This window comes from Pseudorca crassidens, chromosome 17 (assembly GCF_039906515.1).
Source record: "Pseudorca crassidens isolate mPseCra1 chromosome 17, mPseCra1.hap1, whole genome shotgun sequence".
Taxonomy (NCBI): Eukaryota; Metazoa; Chordata; class Mammalia; order Artiodactyla; family Delphinidae; genus Pseudorca; species Pseudorca crassidens.
In genome coordinates, this window is record NC_090312.1 from 58779739 (window position 1) to 58799462 (window position 19724).

The window sequence follows — 19724 nt, forward strand, 5'->3', positions numbered from 1 at the left end:
CGCCTCCCCCGCCCCCGCCCTGACCCAGCCAAAGCTGCTACTTTAACCACATCCTGTCTGAGTGAAGAACAGATGCCCTTAGGCGGCCTATACACAGAGGAGGGGCCAAATCCAAAGCTGAATCCCAGGAGCTGTGAGAACAAAGAAGAGAAAGGGAAATCTCTCTCAGAAGCCTCAGAAGCATCGGATTAATTCTCCACAATCAACTTGATGTACGCTGCGTCTGTGGAATACCTGAATAGACAACGAATCATCCCAAAATTGAGGCGGACATTGGGAGCAACGATATATATATATTTTTTTCCTTTTCCTCTTTTTGTGAGTGTGTATGTGTATGCTTCTTTGTGTGATTTTGTCTGTATAGCTTTGCTTTTACCATTTGTCCTAGAATTCTGTCAGTCCATTTGTTTGTTTGTTTATTTGTTTTTGTATTGTTTTTAGCTCTTGCTATCCTTGATGGATTTGTTTTTTTGGTTTGGTTGCTCTCTTCTTTCTTTCATTATTACTTTTTAATATTTAATAATTATTTTTTATTTTAATAACTTTATTTTTTCTTTCTTTTTTTCTCTCTTTTCTTCAGAGCTGTGTGGCTGACAGTGTCTTGATGCTCCAGTTGGGTGTCAGGCATGTGCCTCTGAGGTGGGAGAGCCAAGTTCAAGACACTGGTCCACCAGAGACTTCTCGGCTCCACATAATACCACACAGCAAAAGCTCTCCCAGAGATCTCCATCTCTACGCTAAGAGCCAGTTCCACTAAACCACCAACAAGCTACAGTGCTGAACACCCTATGCCAAACAACTAGCAAGACAGGAACACAACCCCTTCCATTAGCAGAGAGGCTGCCTAAATTCATAATAAGGTCACAGACACCCCAAAACACACCACTGGACGCAGACATGCCCACCAGAAAGCCAAGATCCATACTCATCCACCAGAACACAGGTGCTAGTCTCCTCCACCAGGAAGCCTATACAACCAACTGAACCAAACTTAGCCACTTGGGGCAGACACCAAAAACAACAGGAACAATGAACTGGCAGCCTGAAAAAAAGGCACCCCAAACACAGTAAGTTAAGCAAACTGAGAAGACAGAGGAAGACACAGCAGATGAAGGAGCAAGGTAAAAACCCACCAGACCAAACAAATGAAGACAAAATAGGCAGCCTACCTGGAAAATAATTCAGAGTAATGATAGTAAAGATGATACAAAATCTTGGAAATAGAAGGGAGAAAACACAAGAAACATTTTACAAGGAACTAGAAGAACCAAAGAGCAAACAAACAATGATGAATAACACAATAAATGAAATTAAAAATTCTCTATAAGGATTCAATAGCAGAAAAACTGAGGCAGAAGAACAGATAAGTGACCTGGAATATAAAATAGTGAAAATAACTACTGCAGAGCAGAATAAAGAAAAAAGACGGAAAAAAATTGAGGACAGTTTCAGAGACCTCTGGGACAACATTAAACACACCAACATTCAAATTATAGGGGTGGCAGAAGAAGAAAATAGAAAGGGACTGAGAAAATATGTGATGAAATTATAGTGGAAAACTTCCCTAATATGGGAAAGGAAACAGTTAATCAAGTCAAAAAGTGCAGAGAGTCCCATACAGGATAAATCCAAGAAGAAACACGCCAAGACATATATTAATAAAACTATCAAAAATTAAATACAAAAAAAAATTAAAAGTAACAAGGGAAAAACAACAAATAACATGCAAGGGAATCCCCATAAGGTTAACAGTTAATCTTTCAGCAGAAACTCTGCAAGCCAGAAGGGGGTGGCAGGAGATATTTAAAGTGATGAAAGGGAAGAACCTACAACCAAGATTACTCTATCCAGCAAGGATCTCATTCAGATTTGATGGAGAAATTAAAACCTTTACAGACAAGCAAAAGCTAAGAGAGTTCAGCACCACCAAACCAGCTTTACAACAAATGCTAAAGGAACTACTCTAGGCAGGAAACACAAGAGAAGGAAAAGACCTACAATAACAAACCCAAAGCTATTAAGAAAATCGTAATAGGAACATACATATCGATATTACCTTAAATAAAAATGGACTAAATGCTGCCGCCCAAGGACATAGACTGGCTCAATGGATACAAAAACAAGACCCATATATATGCTGTCCACAGGAGACCCACTTCAGACCTAGGGACACATACAGACAGAAAGTGAGGGGATGGAAAATGATATTCTAGACAAATGGAAATCAAAAGAAAGCTGGAGTAGTAGTTCTCATATCAGACAAAATGGACGTTAAAATAAAGGCTATTACAAGAAACAAAGAAGGACACTACATAATGATCAAAGGATCAATCCAAGAAGAAGACATAACAATTGTAAATATTTATGCACCCAACATAGAAGCACCTTAATACATAAAGCAAATGCTAAGAGCCATAAATGGGAAAATCGACAGTAACACAATCAAAGTAGAGGACTTTAACACCCCACTTTCATCAATGGACAGATCATCCAAAATGAATATAAATAAGGAAACACAAGCTTTAAATGACACATTAAAGAATTAATTGATATTTATAGGACATTCCATCCAAAAACAACAGAATACACTTTCTTCTCAAGTGCTCATGGAACATTCTCCATGATAGATCATATCTTGGGTCACCAATCAAGCCTTGCTAAATTTAAGAAAATTGAAATTGTATCAAGTATCTTTCTCACAACAACTCTATGAGACTAGATATCAATTACAGGAAAATAGCTGTAAAAATACAAACACATGGAGACTAAATAATACACTACTTAATAACCAAGAGATCACTGAAGAAACCAAAGAGGAAATCAAAAAATACCTACAAACAAATGATAATGAAAACACGATGACCCAAAACCTATGGGATGCAGCAAAAGCAGTTCTAAGAGGGAAGTTTATAGCAATACAATCCTATCTCGAGAAATAGGAAACATCTCAAATAAACAACCTAACCTTACACCTAAAGCAATTAGAGAAAGAATAATAATAAAAAAAAAAGTTAGCAGAAGGAAAGAAATCATAAATATCAGTTCAGAAACAAATGAAAAAGATATGAAAGAAACAATATCCAAGATAAATAAAGCTAAAAGCTGGTTCTTTCAGAAGATAAAAATTGATAAACCATTAGCCAGACTCATCAAGAAAAAAGAAAACTCAAATCAATAGAATTAGAAATGAAAAAGAAGTAACAACTGACTGCAGAAATACAAAGGATAATGAGAGAGTACTACAAGCAAATATATGCCAATAAAAAGGACAACCTGGAAGAAATGGGCAAATTCTTAGAAAAGCACAATGTTATGAGACTGAACCAGGAAGAAATAGAAAATATAAACAGACCAATCATAAGCACTGAAATTGAGACTGATTAAAAATCTTCCAACAAACAAAAGCCAAGGAAAAGATGGCTTCTCAGGTGAATTCTATCAAGCATTTAGAGAACAGCTAACACCTGTCCTTCTCAAACTCTTCCAAAATATAGCAAAGAGAGGAACACTCCCAAACTCATTCTACCAGGCCATCATCACCCTGATACCTAAACCAGATAAAGATGTCACAAAGAAAGAAATCTACAGGTCAATATCACTGATGAACATAGATGCAAAAATCCTCAACAAAATACTAGCAAACAGAATCCAACAACACATTAAAAGGATCATACACCAGGATCAGGCGGGGTTTATACCAGAAATGCAAGGATTCTTCAATATACATAAATCAATCAAAGTGATACACCGTATTAACACATTGAAGGATAAAAACCATATGATCATCTCAATAGATGCAGAAAACCCTTTTGACAAATTTCAACACCTACTTATGATAAAAACCCTCCAGAAAGTAGGCATAGAAGGAACTTACATCAACATAATAAAGGCCATATATGACAAACCCACTGCCAAAATCATTCTCAATGGTGAAAAAAATAAAACAGTTTCCACTAATATCAAGAAAAAGACAAGGTTGCCCACTCTCACCACTATTATTCAACATAGTTTTGGAAGTCTTAGCTACAGCAATCAGAGAAGAAAAAGAAATAAAATGAATCCAAATGGGAAAAGAAGAAATAAAGCTGTCAGTGTTTGCAGATGACATGATACTGTACATAGAGAATCCTAAAGATGCTACCAGAAAACTACTAGAGCTAATCAATGAATTTGGTAAAGTAGCAGGATACAAAATTAATTCACAGAAATCTCTTGCATTCCTATACACTAATAATGAAAAATCTGAAAGAGAAATTAAGGAAACACTCACATTTACCATTGCAACAACAACAACAAAAAATACCTAGGAATAAACCTACCTAGGGAGACAAAAGACCTGCATGCAGTAAACTATAAGATACTGATGAACGAAATGAAAGATGACACAAATAGATGGAGAGATATACCATGTTCTTGGATTGGACGAATCAACATTGTGAAAATGACTCTACTACCCAAAGCAATCTACAGATTCAATGCAATCCCTATCAAACTACCAATGTCATTTTTCACAGAGCTAGAACAAAAAAATTCACAATTTGTATGGAAACACAAAAGATCCTGAATAGCCAAAGCAATCTTGAGAAAGAAAAACGGAGTTGGAGGAATCAGGCTCCCTGACTTCAAACTATGGTACTGGCACAAAAACAGAAATATAGATCAATGGAACAGGATAGAAAGCCCAGAGATAAACCCACACACGTATGGTCATCTTAACTTGACAAAGGGGGTGAGAGTACACAATGGAGAAAAGATAGCCTCTTCAATATGTGGTGCTGGGAAAACTGGACAGCTACATGTAAAAGAATGAAATTATGAGACTCCCTAACACCATACATAAAAATAGACTCAGAATGGATTAACGACCTAAATGTAAGGCCAAACACTATAAAAACTCTTAGAGGAAAACATCAGTGAACACTCTATGAAATAAATCACAGCAAGATCCTTTTTGACCCACCTCTAGAGAAATGGAAATTAAAACAAAAATAAACAAATGAGACCTAATGAAACTTAAAAGCTTTTGCACAGCAACAGAAACCATAAACAAGATGAAAAGATAACCCTCAGAATGGGAGAAAATATTTGCAAATGAAGCAACTGACAAAGGATTAATCTCCAAAATATACAAGCAGCTCATGCAGCTCAATATCAGAAAAACAAACAACCCAATCCAAAAATGAGCAGAAGACCTAAATAGACATTTCTCCAAAGAAGATATACAGATTGCCAACAAACACATGAAGGAATGCTCAACATCACTAATCATTAGAGAAATGCAAATCAAAACTACAATGAGGTATCACCTCACACCAGTTAGAATGGTCATCATAAAAAAATCTACAAACAATACATGCTGGAGAGAGTGTGGAGAAAAGGGAACCCTCTTTCACTGTTTGTGGGAATATAAATTGATACAGCCACTATGGCAAACAGTATGGAAGTTCCTTAAAAAACTAAAAATAGAGCTATCATATGACCCAGCATTCCTACTACTGGGCATATACAATGAGAAAACCATAATTCAAAAAGAGTCATGTACCACAATGTTCATTGCAACCCTATTTACAATAGCCACAACATGGAAGCAACCTAAATGTCCTTTGACAGATGAATGGATAAAGAAGATGTGGCACATATATATATATAATGGAATATTAGTCAGCTATAGAAAGAAACAAAATAGAGTTATTTGTAGTGAGGTAGATGGACCTATAGTCTGTCATACAGAGTGAAGTAAATCAGAAAGGAAAAATAGATACTGTATGATAACACATATGTATGGAATCTAAAAAAAAGAAAAAAAATGGTTATGAAGAACACGGGGCGGGACAGGAATAATGACACAGATGTAGAAAATGGACTTGAGGACATGGGGAGGGGAAAAGGTAAGCTGAGATGAAGTGAGAGAGTGTATGGCCTTACATATACTACCAAATGTAAAATAAATAGCTAGTGGGAAGCAGCCACATAGCACAGGGAGATCAACTTGATGCTTTGTGACCACCTAGAGGTGTGGGAAAAGGAGGGTGGGAGGGAGACGCAAGAGGGAGGAGATATGGGGTTATATGTATATGTATAGCTGATTCACTTTGTTATAAAGTAGAAACTAACAGACCATTGTAAAGCAATTATACTCCAACAAAGATGTTAAAAAAATAATAATATTAGTGATCAGATACTCTAGTTAGTGTTTTTCAATATTAGAACTTTATTACTTAGACAGTTATAAAACATTTGTTGTTTAGGCAATCACCACAACATTTTTAAGCACAGCAGACAATAATATTTTTAAGTTTTTTGCAGAACTGGAATATTTTCATATCATAATTTTATGATTTTTTAATTAATTTTTATTTTTTTGCAGTCTCATTCAAGTTAAGTTTTGCATTATTTAATTACATTTAGTTTGTTTTAAAAAGTTCATTGTCATTTTTCTGAAATAATGGAATGGAAAATTTTTTTAATCTTTTTTTTCAAGATACTTTTTACTTTCTATACCCTAAACTTTTTTTTTTTTTATTTAAAGTTTTTTAGTTTTATTTATTTTTTTTTTTTGTGGTACGCGGGCCTCTCACTGTTGTGGCCTCTTCCGTTGCAGAGCACAGGCTCCGGACGCGCAGGCTCAGCGGCCATAGGTCACGGGTCTAGCCGCTCCGCTGCATGTGGGATCTTCCCGGACTGGGTCACGAACCTGTGTCCCCTGCATCGGCAGGCGGACTCTCAACCACTGCGTCACCAGGGAAGCCCTCTTTTCTTTTAAGTTAGTTCATGATTGACCTCAGTGAACCAAGCAGTCAAAGTAGTCTCAATATGCATTGAAGTCTTTATGTCACATTAAACTCTAAATAATTCATCTAATGATGAACACTTGTGTTGCTTCCAGTTTTTGGCTATTTTGACTAATGCTTCAATGAACATGGGTATACAAATATGTATTTGAGAGCTTGTTTTCAATTATTTTGGGTATATACCCAGAAGTGGAATTGCTGGATCATATAGTTATTCTATGTGTAATATTTTGAGGATCAGCTCTACTGTTTTTCTCAGGGGCTGATTCACTTTACAGTTCCACCAGCAATGAATGCACAAAGGCTCCAATTTCTCTATATCTTTGCTAACATTTGTTATTCTCTCTTTCTTTTTAACAGCCACCCTAATGGGTGTGAAGTGGTATTGAATAGTTTTGAATATGATTTTATTCATGCTGTTGTCAACAAATATAAAGATATAATATCTAAAATAATTAAATATACATAAAATAATTTCTGCAATTACAAGCAAAAATATAAATCAAGGAGTTTCACTTATCCCACTCTCAAATAGGTCTGGTGAAAAGGTGTTTTTGTGCAATGAAACATGCAATTAGCATAAAATATTTAGGACTTAGTTGAAAGTTTTGTGTTGTTTCTGTGTAATATATCACTTTCAGGTTTTTATTTAGGACTGAAAGAAAAATAGAAAAATGATCATAGTACAACATTTAGAAGTAATTTAGATTGAAAATGATGTTGTGGTGGGTTATTTACACATATGTGTCCAACCAGATCTCTCATGACAGCATGTCTTTTTGTCACATGACCTCTATATTCGCTCATTCAAGTAGATGATGTCTTACGTCTGGCCCAGTATAGTTTCTCCAGCTGACCAGGGACTCTCCAAGTGGAATATGGCGTCACGTGAAAGATCACATTTATTGTCTATAAGCCCCTTTGTTAAGACCTCTGAAAAATTTTAGATGGTCCCCAGTAGACTCTCTCAGCTAGACATTAAGTACTTCTGAGAATCTTGATAGCATTTTCCTACAATGTTCTCACACATGCAAAATAGAGATAATTCCTCCTTGAAGAAAAAAGATAGGTACTGCTTTGAGGGCATGAAGTATATCCTAATGAAATTTATAGAAAAATCTACAAATTTTAAGAGCCTTGAACCAAAAAAACACCATCTGATTGGACTGAAGGGACCAAGATATTTCAAAATGCAAAAAGCTCCCAACTTCTAAAGATAAGAAACAGACTTAGAGCTACTCAGTTGTAAATACCTGCTATTTCTTCTAGAAAAGTTCGGCTAACTTTGAGGCAAAGCCAAGATCTTTGAAAAACAATGAATTAGGAACCAGAACTACACTCCACTCAGACTTTTCCTTGTGTCTAAGAGAAAGGGAACTGGTAACGTGTGTCCAGCTGGATTCAGAATTGCCATGGGTCAGTGGTAAATAAATGCTTTCTGTCCTTCTTTTCTTTTCTTTTCTTTTTTGCCTTTTTTTATAGCATCTTTATTGGAGTATAATTGCTTTACAATATTGTACTAGTTTCTGCTGTATAACAAAGTAAATCAGTTATATGTATATGTTCTTCTTTTAAAATGCAAGTGTCCATTGCAATTATTTTATCTGTGCTTTATCAGTGTATGCAGAAGGCAGATAATCTGTCATTTTATATCTCACATCTCTAGATTAACAGCAATTGAATGTGAGCAGCTGCATCCAGTAATCCTCAGGCATATATGGACATAATTTAGATAATGACATTCTGGATTTTGAGAAAATACCTTAAGGGTATGAGGCTTTCGGGGGAGGGAGGAATGTATTTTGCATGTGGGAGGCCTGTAACTTGTTGTGGTCAGAGGGTAGACAATGGTAGATTGTTTCCAAAGATGTGCACATAAATCCTTCTCTCTCATCCTGCATGTCTGTTTGCTATGTGAATTTTCCACTCCTCCATTAATAAGATAACATACTTCTTTTCCCTTTGAATTTATGAACGATCCTGCTTCGACCAATGAAATGCAAAAATTACATTGTGTAATTTTTGGGTCTATTAACTAAGAAAACTTGCAGTTTCCATTTTAACCCTCATTTTCACACTTCCACTTTTATCCAGCTACCATGTAAAGAAGCTTAAACTAGGCTAGTTAATGATGGTTATGGGAGAGTGAAGAGATGAGAAGAGAAGGGAGGGGAGGAAAGAGAGAGCTTGAGATGGAGATTATGTTCAGGAGAACCTAGGCACCCAATACATCTCCTAGCTGATTGTACCCATGTGAGTGACTTCTGTGGACATCACGCGAAGTAGAAAATATAACTCATTAAGTGAATACAGCTAAATTTTGGAGTGGTTTTCTTATACAACAAGAGATAACTAGAAAAGGTTTATTTGTCTTAATCTTTGAAAGAGGTAATAAGGTTGGGGAAACTTATGTTCCTTTTTATTTATGGCTTATAATTGTTCAAATTAGAAATATTTTCACTGCCAGGTGAGAGTAGAAAATTTATGGGCAGTATTACAGAAAAGAGCTAAAAGCATACTTATACTATGGCATCATTAATTTTTCTACTTTTTCTTTCTTTTTTTAAGAAACAAATTACCAATACTATTTTTGACTACCAAACTGATTATTTTGGTAACATTTTTGGAATACTATCCACATTCTTTTCCTTATTATTATACTGATGATTATCCCGTTTATATTGCTCAGTTTGTTTTTTTGATCCCAAATTAAGCACCAAGAAATGCAACTTCTTTGGAACCAGGCCTAAATATTGGTTTTTTTCTGTTTTTAATTTTATATATAAAAATATGATTTAAAATAATGAATGAATATGGCATCTTATCACAGTCTTAAACTGCAAATTTCCAGTAGCTGCTATTCTTAAAAGTAATGCTTAAACAATCACAGGATTACAAACGGGAACTCAGTAAGATGGAATAGTTTTCCTAACCACAATAAACCCAGCTGTTTTATTGGAAATGCATCAAGCTCGTATTTTAGGATAAAAGAAAATTTAGTGAAATCAAAAAGGCATTTTACAGATTAAGACAAATCTCACTTTAGAAGATTCCTTTCTTTCAACCAATGTTCATTTAACATCATAAGTCAAAAGTATTACTATTTTGGGTTGTTATATTTTAAGATTTATGTGATGTCTTTAGACATCTTTACAATCTCTTCTAAATAATAGCAATTATATGTCAAATTGAAATCACAAAAAAAAGTGAAGAATTTTGGATGTTTAAAATTCCCATAGATCTTTTGAAAAATGAAAGGAGAATAGACTGTTAGTTTGGAGAAAATACCAAGAGAAGTTCTATTTTCTGAACTTTGTCTTCTAGTAAGTATATGAATCTTTTAAAAATGAAGGATTAATATCTAAAGTGATTTTCTACTATTTTTGAACTTCAAAAGTCTTCTCCATTTTTATATGGTAGCAAAAAATTCTCTTAAACACATGACTTAGTGCTCACTAAATTGGATCTCTATAATTTTAATTTTAATTACTAAATATGCCTAAATTATTTGAAACATTTTTGATTTTTCTACATAGATTCAGTGTGAGTAGATTACACTGGACTAGAAAAGAAAGTCTTGCTTTTGGCTCATTTCTGAAAACTGGATCATCTCTCTTTTGCTTACTGATTTGTATGTGTTATTTACGTTTTGATGCAAGTCCTTTTTAGGTCATATGCATTTTCAATATCTTCTTCTGTTAGGCTTGCTTCTTCACTCTTTTAATGGTGTGGAAGACAACTCCCCATGGTGCTTCTGCATATCTGGAATCTGTTTCTTTTTCAGAGTATCTTTTCAAGAATTTATACAAAATAATTTTGGAAGATAGACATAGTGCCGCCCTTTGGGGCAGAAGGAAGGTTTGTTTCCTGACCAGGATTATAATAAAAATAATGTCTTCTTCTGGGACACCTTCTAGGCTACATTTTCTAGTGGCCTTCTTATAAGACTGTAGATTTCCTTAGCTTGGGTTTCACTCCTGTAGTGCATCCCACAGCTATAGAGGCATCATCTGATGAGTCACACTGTTCTTTAGGTATTGGGGCTCAGGGAACTGGTATGAGTATTACTCTCTCTATTGCTCTTGCTGTGAGAAATAAACTGACCTTTGTCTTTGACCTAGCAGCTTCATGACTACTACCAGTATCCTTATACCTCTAATTATTTTTGCTTTATATATTTTGAGACCATGTCAACTAGTATATTTTGAATTGAATAACTTCTAAGTTGGTTGGCTCCTTTATTGTTCTAAAATGCCCATTTTTGTCTCTTATAATGTTTATTGTCTTATTGTCCATTTTGTCTAATATTAATGTCAACATATACAGTTGATTCTTATTTTTTAATCAATCATGATCTTTCTAAAATTGGAGTATTGATTTTGTTTATACTGAATATAATTTTTGATAAATTTCTATTTAGATTTATCATCTATTTGGTTTTCTTTTGTTTGAAATTATTTTTTTCTGATTTTTTTACCTTCTTTTCAGTTTATCATCATTTATTATGTCTGTTTAAGTTAAGTCTGGCAATTTTTATTTTTTAATTGGTGTATTTAGTATATTTCCTCATCAGTTTGTGTTTAAATGTACCACCTGGTTATTTGTACTGTTTTTGTCCCATAAGCTTTAAACATTCTTTTGTCTCCTTTTTTTCATTCTTTGGTTTAATTAAGCATTTTTAATATTTATCCTCTTGTCTGTCATATTTTAAAAATATTGTTTGAGTTGTCACATGAGAAATTATTATTTATTTATTGAAGTCTGATTTAACGTAATGCTTTTAATATTCCCCTGACAACGCAAAGACTTTAAAACACTTTAACTCTATTTTTCACTTTCTGATTTTTCTTTTATGGTTGTCATTTACTTTAATTATTCATAATTTTTAAATCCCACAAGACAGCAATGTTTTTGTATGCAGTCAATATTCATTTAGATTTATTTATACATTCAATATTTTCAATCTTTATTCTTTTCTGAATTTCCAGATTTCTATTAGATCATTTTCCCTCTGTCTTAAGTATTCCCTAAGTATTTTCATTAATATAGATCCAATAGTGATACATTTTCCTAATTTTTATATATCTGAAAAAGTATATAATGAAAATATACCTTCTTCTCTTTTTTTAAGATTTACTTATTTAACTTATTTTTGGCTGTGTCAGGTCTTAATTGTGGTGCTTGGGATCTTCATTAAGGCATGCGAGATCTTTTGTTGCAATGTATGGGCTCTTCATTGTGGTGCGTGGGCTTCTCTCTAATTGTGGCATGTGGGTTTTCTATTCTCTAGTTGTGGTGTGCAGGCTCCAGGGCACATGAGCTCAGTAGTTTGCAGCATGCAGGCACTAGTTGAGGTATACGAGCTCAGTAGTTGTGGCATGCGGGCTCAGTTGCACCGCGGCATGTGGGATCTTAGTTCCCTGGCTAAGGATCGAACCCGCGTCCCCTACATTGTAAGGCAGATTCTTTACCACTGGACCACCAGGGAAGTCCCTACCTGTATTTTTGAAGCACATTTTCTCTGTGAATAGATTTCTCTGTTAGTGCATTTTTTTCACTTAAAAAAATTTCAGCTGTAAAATCTGCTTCCATAATTTTTATAGAAAAGTCAGCTGTCAGTTCTATTGTTTTTATTCTAGCTAGCTGGTCCATTTTTTTCTTCCTTCCTGCTTTTATGATCTTATTTGTTTGTCTTTGATTATTTATTTTATTTCTATTTGTACCTTTGATCAGTTTGGAAAATTATCTGCTTTTTTCCTTCAAATATTTTTTATGTACTCTTTTCTTTGCCCTTTCCTTCTGAGACTCTATTTACAGGTTATGTTAGGTATTTTTAATATATCCCCTTTGTCTCTTAAGTACTTTGGTGTATTTTCCATCCTTTTTCCTCTCATCTCTCTCTGTGTTTGGAACTGGATCAAAGAACTATCTTCCACCTCATTAATCTGATTTCTTTTTGGAGAGAAGGCACTGTGGCTAATCTGCCATTAAACTCATATATTGAATTCTTTATTTTAGTTTTTTTATATTTTCAGATCTGAAATTTCTATTTATATTCCTTTTATATATTCCTTTTCTTTGCTGAAATTCTGTATCTTCTCAATTAACTTCATATGTTTTACTGTTACTATAAAGGGTATACCTGATATTCCAATATCTGGATTCCCTGTGGGTTTCTATTATTCATTTCTGTTATAATTTGCTCTTTTTTGTCACTTATCCTTTAATTCTCTATTGAGTCCTTTATTAGTTTCAACTGAAAAACTAGAGTATTTATAATGCCGTCCTCTTTGGGAGTCTGAACTCCACTCTTTGTCTTTTAGACATGTGGGGTTGCCAAAAGTCTGTTGGTTTCTCATTCATAGCTAAAGCAAAGGTAAATATCCATATTAAATTCAAGAAGTGAGGTGTGTTAGTGACAGGTTTTATTTTTCTGTATGGGTGATCTATTTCTGGTTTGTCTTTACTCCTTTGGGAGACCCACCTTAAATCCAAGGCTCATTACCAGAGAGCCTCTACCTTGTTGAATCCTGAACTCTAACTCTTGTTTCTCTAGTTCTGTGAGATGGTTGCAAGTGCTGCCCAGATTCTCAGATGCATATCTTGCCATTGGTAGATTGCAAATGCCTTGAGAGAAAAGGTAGCACCAAATGCTGGTTTCACATAACGTACTTCCCTTCTCCTCGGGATATGGATGTTTTTGGACATGGCTAAAGGCTACTTTGGTTCTCTCTGATGCTTTCAATCATATATAATTAACTGGCATTTCTTTATTTTTGGTGATGAGGTTGATCAAATAAAGGCTAATCTACCTTCTTTAAAACCCTTTACATTCAGCACTCATAATCTTATGGAGGTAATATCTTAATTTCTTCCAGGTGTTTTGCTTTCCTCACTTTTGTTTTGAAATTAAATCTGGAGTTTATGTTTTACATTGTATGAGATAAAGTTATGTTTCAGTCTCTTTCCATATGGACCTCCAATTAAACAAGCACCATTTATTGAATAGTTCATCTTTTTTTCCACTGATATATAATGCTTCTGCTGTCATACACAAACTTTTCATAGAGGGTGGATTTGCATCTGTTTTCCTTATTCAGTTTCATTGGTCTAATTATTTCTTACACAATTTTTGAAATGCTCTGTCTTTTGTCTTGAAATATAATAGAGACAACTTTTGTTCTTAAAAATGTCTTGACTATTATTGGCTCTATGTCATGTACATTTTAGGCAGCTTCTTTTCAAATTTTGTGAAAAACACTGCTTGAATTTTATTGGATTGCATTAAATTAGTAGAATGATTTTGAGAGATCCGAATTTATTAAATATTTTCATCTATAAACATTGTAGAAAATTCACCATTTGTTTAATTCAATAAATTTAAACAATTTTGTCCGTGAGCTTCATGCTTATTTTTTTTTAACATCTTTATTGGAGTGTAATTGCTTTACAATGGTGTGTTAGTTTCTGCTTTATAACAAAGTGAATCAGCTATATGTATACATATACATACATATATACATATCTCTCCATATCTTCTCCCTCTTACAAAAAATATGGAATGCTTCACGAATTTGCATGTCATGCTTGCACAGGGGCCATGCTAATCTTCACTGTATCATTCCAATTTTAGTATATGTGCTGCCGAAGTGAGCACTTCATGCTTACCTTTGCTTGGGCTTATTATTTGATGACATATTTTTACTTATAAATTAGATTTTTTTAGTAGACTTTTTTTTTTAGAACTTTATAGATTTAGAGAAAAATTGAGATTTCACTGAACACAGCATACCCAATTTCTAATATTATTAACATCTTACATTAGTATGGTCAATTTGTTTCCATCAATAAATCAATATTGATACATTTTTATTAACTAAAGTCTGTATTCTCTTCAGATTCCTTACATCTTACCTAACAATTTTCTGTTCCAGGATTCCATCTGGGCACCGCATTCCATTAGTTTTCATGTCTCCTTAAGCATCTCTTGGCTGTAACAGTTTCTCAGAATTTCTATGTTTTTCATGACCTTGACAGTTTTGAGTACTGAACAGGCAGTTTGTACAATGTTCCTCAATTTGGGTTTATTGTATATTTTTCTCATGGTTAGGCTAAGGTTTTCAGTGAGAATATCGTAGAGGTGAAACACACTTCTCATAGTGTAACAGGTTACATATTATCAAGATTACTTATCACTGATGATGTTTACTTTGGTCAGTTGACCAAGACTGTATTTTCCAGGTTTTTCTACAATGAATTTCTTTCTTTCTTTCTTTTTCCATACTTCACTCTTTTGAAGTAAGTCACTAAGCACCAATACCCCATTGTATACATACACCACATTTTGTTTATCCATTCATCAATCTATGAACATTTGTTCTGTTACCACTTTTTGACTATTATGAATAATGGCTGCTATGTACATTGGTACACAAATTTGTTTTTATTTCCCTTGGGTATACACCTAGGAGTGCAAAGACTTCTTTATACATTTTCTGTATGTTTGAATTTTGAGGAACTGGCAGTCACTTTTTCCAAAGTGGCTGCATCATTTTACATTCCTATGAGAAGTCTATGAGTTTTCCAATTTCTTCATATCCTTGCCAACTTTTGTATTATTTATCTTTTTGATTTTATCAATCCCAGTGGATGTGAAGTGGTATCTCATAGTGGTTTTCATTTGCAAGTACCTAATAATTAATGCTGTTCAGCACTTTATGTGCTTATTAGCCATTTGTATATCTTTTGGAGAAATATTCACTCAGATTCTTCATCTATTTTTAACTTGGATTATCTATCTTCTTATTATTGACTTAGAAGAATAATTTATATTATCAATGCAAGTTTCTTATGAGTTATTTATAAATATATTCTCCATTTTTCTAGGTTTCTTTTAACTTTGTTGATGGTATCCTTTGAAGCAGAAAAAAAAATAATTTTGATTAAGTCCAATTTATCTGCTTTTTGTTTTGTCCCTTTTGCTTTTAATGTTAGCCAAGAATATTTTGCCCAACCCACAAACTTGAAAATTAACTATTATATTTTCTTCTAAGACTTTTATAGTTTTAGCTTTTATAGTTTTAGCTTAGATCTATTATTCATTTTTAGCTCATTTTTTTGTATGTCAAGAGGAAGGGTCGAACTTTATTTATTTGTATGTGAATAACCAATTGTCCCAGCACTGTTTGTTGAAAAGACTATTCTTTCTGATTGAATTGTCTTGGGACTCTTGTCAAAATTCAACTGACCATTAATATAAGAGTTTATTTCTGAACTCCCAGTTCTATTTGATCAATTTATCTATCTATCTATCTATCTATCCCTCCTATCCCATTACCACACATTCTTGATGACTGTAGCTTTATTGTAAGTTTTCAAATTGAGAATTGTGAATCCTTCAACTTCATTCTTTTTCAGTATCCTTTATCTTTTTAAAGATTCTTTTGCATTTCCCTATGAGTTTTAGATCAGCTTGGCAACTTCTGCAATAAAAGCTTGCTAAGATTTTGATAGAAATTGAATTAACTTTATAGATCAATTTGGGGCATATTGCTATCTTAATAATATTAAGTTTTGTAATCCATGGACCTGAGTTTTCTTTCCATTTATTTAAGTCTTCTGTAATTTCTTTCAGCAATGTCTTAAAGTTTTCAGGTTATAACCTTTGCATTTGTGTTAAATTTATTCCTAAGTGTTTTATTTTTTGATGCCACTGTAAATTGAATTGTGATTTCATTTTTTGATTGTTTATTGATAATGTATAGAAATACAATAGATTTTTGTGTATTGACCTTGTATCCTGCATCCCTAATGAACTTGTTTATTAGCTCTAATTTTTTTCTGTGTGTGTCCTTCAGTTTATACATAAGATTATGTCTCCTGTAAATAAAGATAGTTGTATTTAACTCCATTCTAGAAAGGTATTACTTCCACTGTAAAGTAGTGAAAAATGAGAATTACAGGACTCATATGGGTACTAACAAGTGACAGAACTGAATTTGGATGCATCTATTTGAGATCAGAGTCATTCTTTTTTTTTAAATAAATTTATTTATTTTTGGCTGCGTGGGGTCTTTGTTGCTATGTGTGGGCTTTCTCTAGTTGAGGTGAGTGGGGGCTACTCTTCGTTGTGGTGCACAGGCTTCTGATTGTGGTGGCTTCTTTTGTTGTGGAGCACGGGCTCTAGGCATGCAGGCTTCAGTAGTTGTGGCTCATGGGCTCTAGAGCACAGGCTCAGTAGTTGTGACTTATGGGCTTAGCTGCTCTGCGACATGTGGGATCTTCCTGGACTAGAGCTCGAACCCATATCCCCTCCATTGGCAGGTGGATTCTTAACCAGTGCACCACAAGGGAAGCCCCCAGAGTCGTTCTTCTTTATAGATCTCTAACATAATACCAAGATAAAGAAACATTGTAATACTTTAAGATCCATGAAAAGAATCTTATCTTTTGGAATGAATACATCAATTTTCCACTGTATGCTCTTGCTTCAGTCATTCATAATTTGGTAATGTTGTAACATCTTTATGGTGCTAATAGTGGAGAGTACACATCACTCATAACCATTTCTCCTACCACTATACCCATTAAACAACAATTCTTCATTGGCCTCCTTGCCTAGGCCTCTGGCAACCACCCTTCTACTTTCTGTCCCTATTAATTTCACTTCTCTAAGTATCTCATATAAGTGGAATATAATATTTACTTTTTGTGACTAGCTTATTTCACTTTGTATAATGCTTTTTAAGGTTCAGCCAAGTTGTAGTATGTATCAGAATATTCTTTTTAATGCAGAATAATATTCCACTGTATATATATGTGTATATATATATATATATATATATATATAACACATTTTATTTACTCATTCATTCATCATTGGATGAATGCTTAAATTGCTTCTACATTTTGGCTATTATGAATAATATTCTATGGACATAGGTGTACAAATATCTCTTTGAGATCCAGCTTTAAATTATTTTGGGTTTATACACCCCAAAGTGGAACTGTTGGGTCATATGATAATTATATTTTTAATTTATTAAGGACCTCCCCTACTGTTTTCCATAGTGGTTGCACCATTTTACATTCTCACTAGCAGGTGACAATTGTTCCAATTTCTCTACATCCTGGCCAAAACTTGTTCTTTTCTTTTCCTTTCTTTTTTCTTTTTTTTTTTTAATAGAGTTTCAGATTTGCAAGATGAAAAGAGTTCTGGAGATACTTTGCACAACAATGTGTGAATGTACTTAATACTACTGAACTGTAAACTTCATAATGGCTCTGGTGGTAAATTTTTAAGTTATGCGTATTTTACCACAATTTAAAAAAAAATTAGAGAAGTGAAAAGAAATAATACTTTACTAAAAAAATGTAAATGTGAAACAAATTTTTAAAATTACCGAATTTAGAAAAAGTAATAAAAAATATTACCTTTAAATATATGGTAATATGTAATATTTTCTAGATAAGAAACCTAACTGTATTATATAATTGCATGTCTTTTTTTTTTCATGAAATCTTTTTTCTTCTGGAAATAAGAAATATTCACTTTAAAAAGTTCTGGAATTTTCATCTTCTCTGATTTTAAACGTGTCACAGTACTCCTTTTCAATTTTTGCAACATCATTCTTGATTTTTTATATTGCAAATTTTGTATGGATTTTTTAGTGTTGAAACAAATAGCTCATCAACACTATAACCATAAAGAACATTGGTGTGCAGAGGTTGTAATTTTAAAATGTATTTTTTAATTTTTAAAATGTCTCTAGATTTGTACTGGAATATGGGCTTAAGTTTTTCACTGCTCATATAATTCATGCTGAATAGAACTCCAATTCAAGTTTATTTTATTCTGATATTTGACTTAGAAACTATCAGCTTCTGTATGTACGGGCTACATATTAGCACAGCATGTACCCCAATCTTCAAAAACTTTGGGATGTAGATCTACATTCTAGGAAAGATAGCAGTGTGTACTTGACCTCAAACTTGCATTATATTTCCTTCAGATTAAATTGCAGGATCGGTGAATCTTAGATTACACATGGTTCTTTAATTATCATTTATTAATAATATTATTATCATACTTCCCCTCTGCAAAGCCATTATTTCACGTGAAATGCTTTTAAAACAATCTTATGGGTTGGAAACATTGGACAAAACTTGGAAAAGTTGATACATCTACCTCAACTCGTGTAACTTGTAAGAATTTGAACCCTGATTTTGAACTGGTTACCAGATAAGGCTGTTAATACCGATTGTAGCTTAGTGCATTACCTAAGAGAGACTAAGCCATTCAAATACATTATTTTTTTTAAGTTCCAAAGCAAGAGCAGATTGTGGGGGTAGATGTATATAATTATAAAGATAAAATTGATGACTACTAAATGTTAAAATATATATTTCCCCCTTTTTTTTTTTTTTTTTTTTTTGCGGTATGCGGGCCTCTCACTGTTGTGGCCTCTCCCGCTGCGGAGCACAGGCTCCAGACGCGCAGGCCCAGCGGCCATGGCCCACGGGCCCAGCCGCTCCGCGGCATGCGGGATCCTCCCAGACCGGGGCACGAACCTGCGTCCCCTGCATCGGCAGGCGGACTCCCAACCACTGCGCCACCAGGGAAGCCCTATATTTCCACTTTTAACCCAAAATATCATTTAAGCAAATTATATTCTGGACAAATATGCCCTAAAATATATGATGAGAGACTTGACAGTAGTGATTTTTGTATCTTTCTACCCAAAGCTTAGGAAAACTATATTAGATGCTCAATAAATATTTGCTGAACTAATGAATTACAAATGGATATAGAACATTGAATGATAGCCACCAAAGTCTAAGACATTATTGTTGAAAGGAAAGCTAATAGATCTCACCACAGCATAGTACTATTCCTGGTAGCTGACCATATCTTGGCTAATTTTTTTTTTTGGT

At 33.8% G+C, this 19724-nt stretch overlaps 1 non-coding gene across 1 annotated transcript; it reads right to left on the reverse strand.

Moving 5' to 3' along the window:
* Positions 1–14341: 14341 nt before the first annotated feature.
* LOC137210778 (U6 spliceosomal RNA) lies at positions 14342–14448 on the reverse strand. Its single transcript, XR_010936713.1, has one exon. It is a non-coding gene; the product is annotated as a U6 spliceosomal RNA (small nuclear RNA).
* Positions 14449–19724: the final 5276 nt, after the last annotated feature.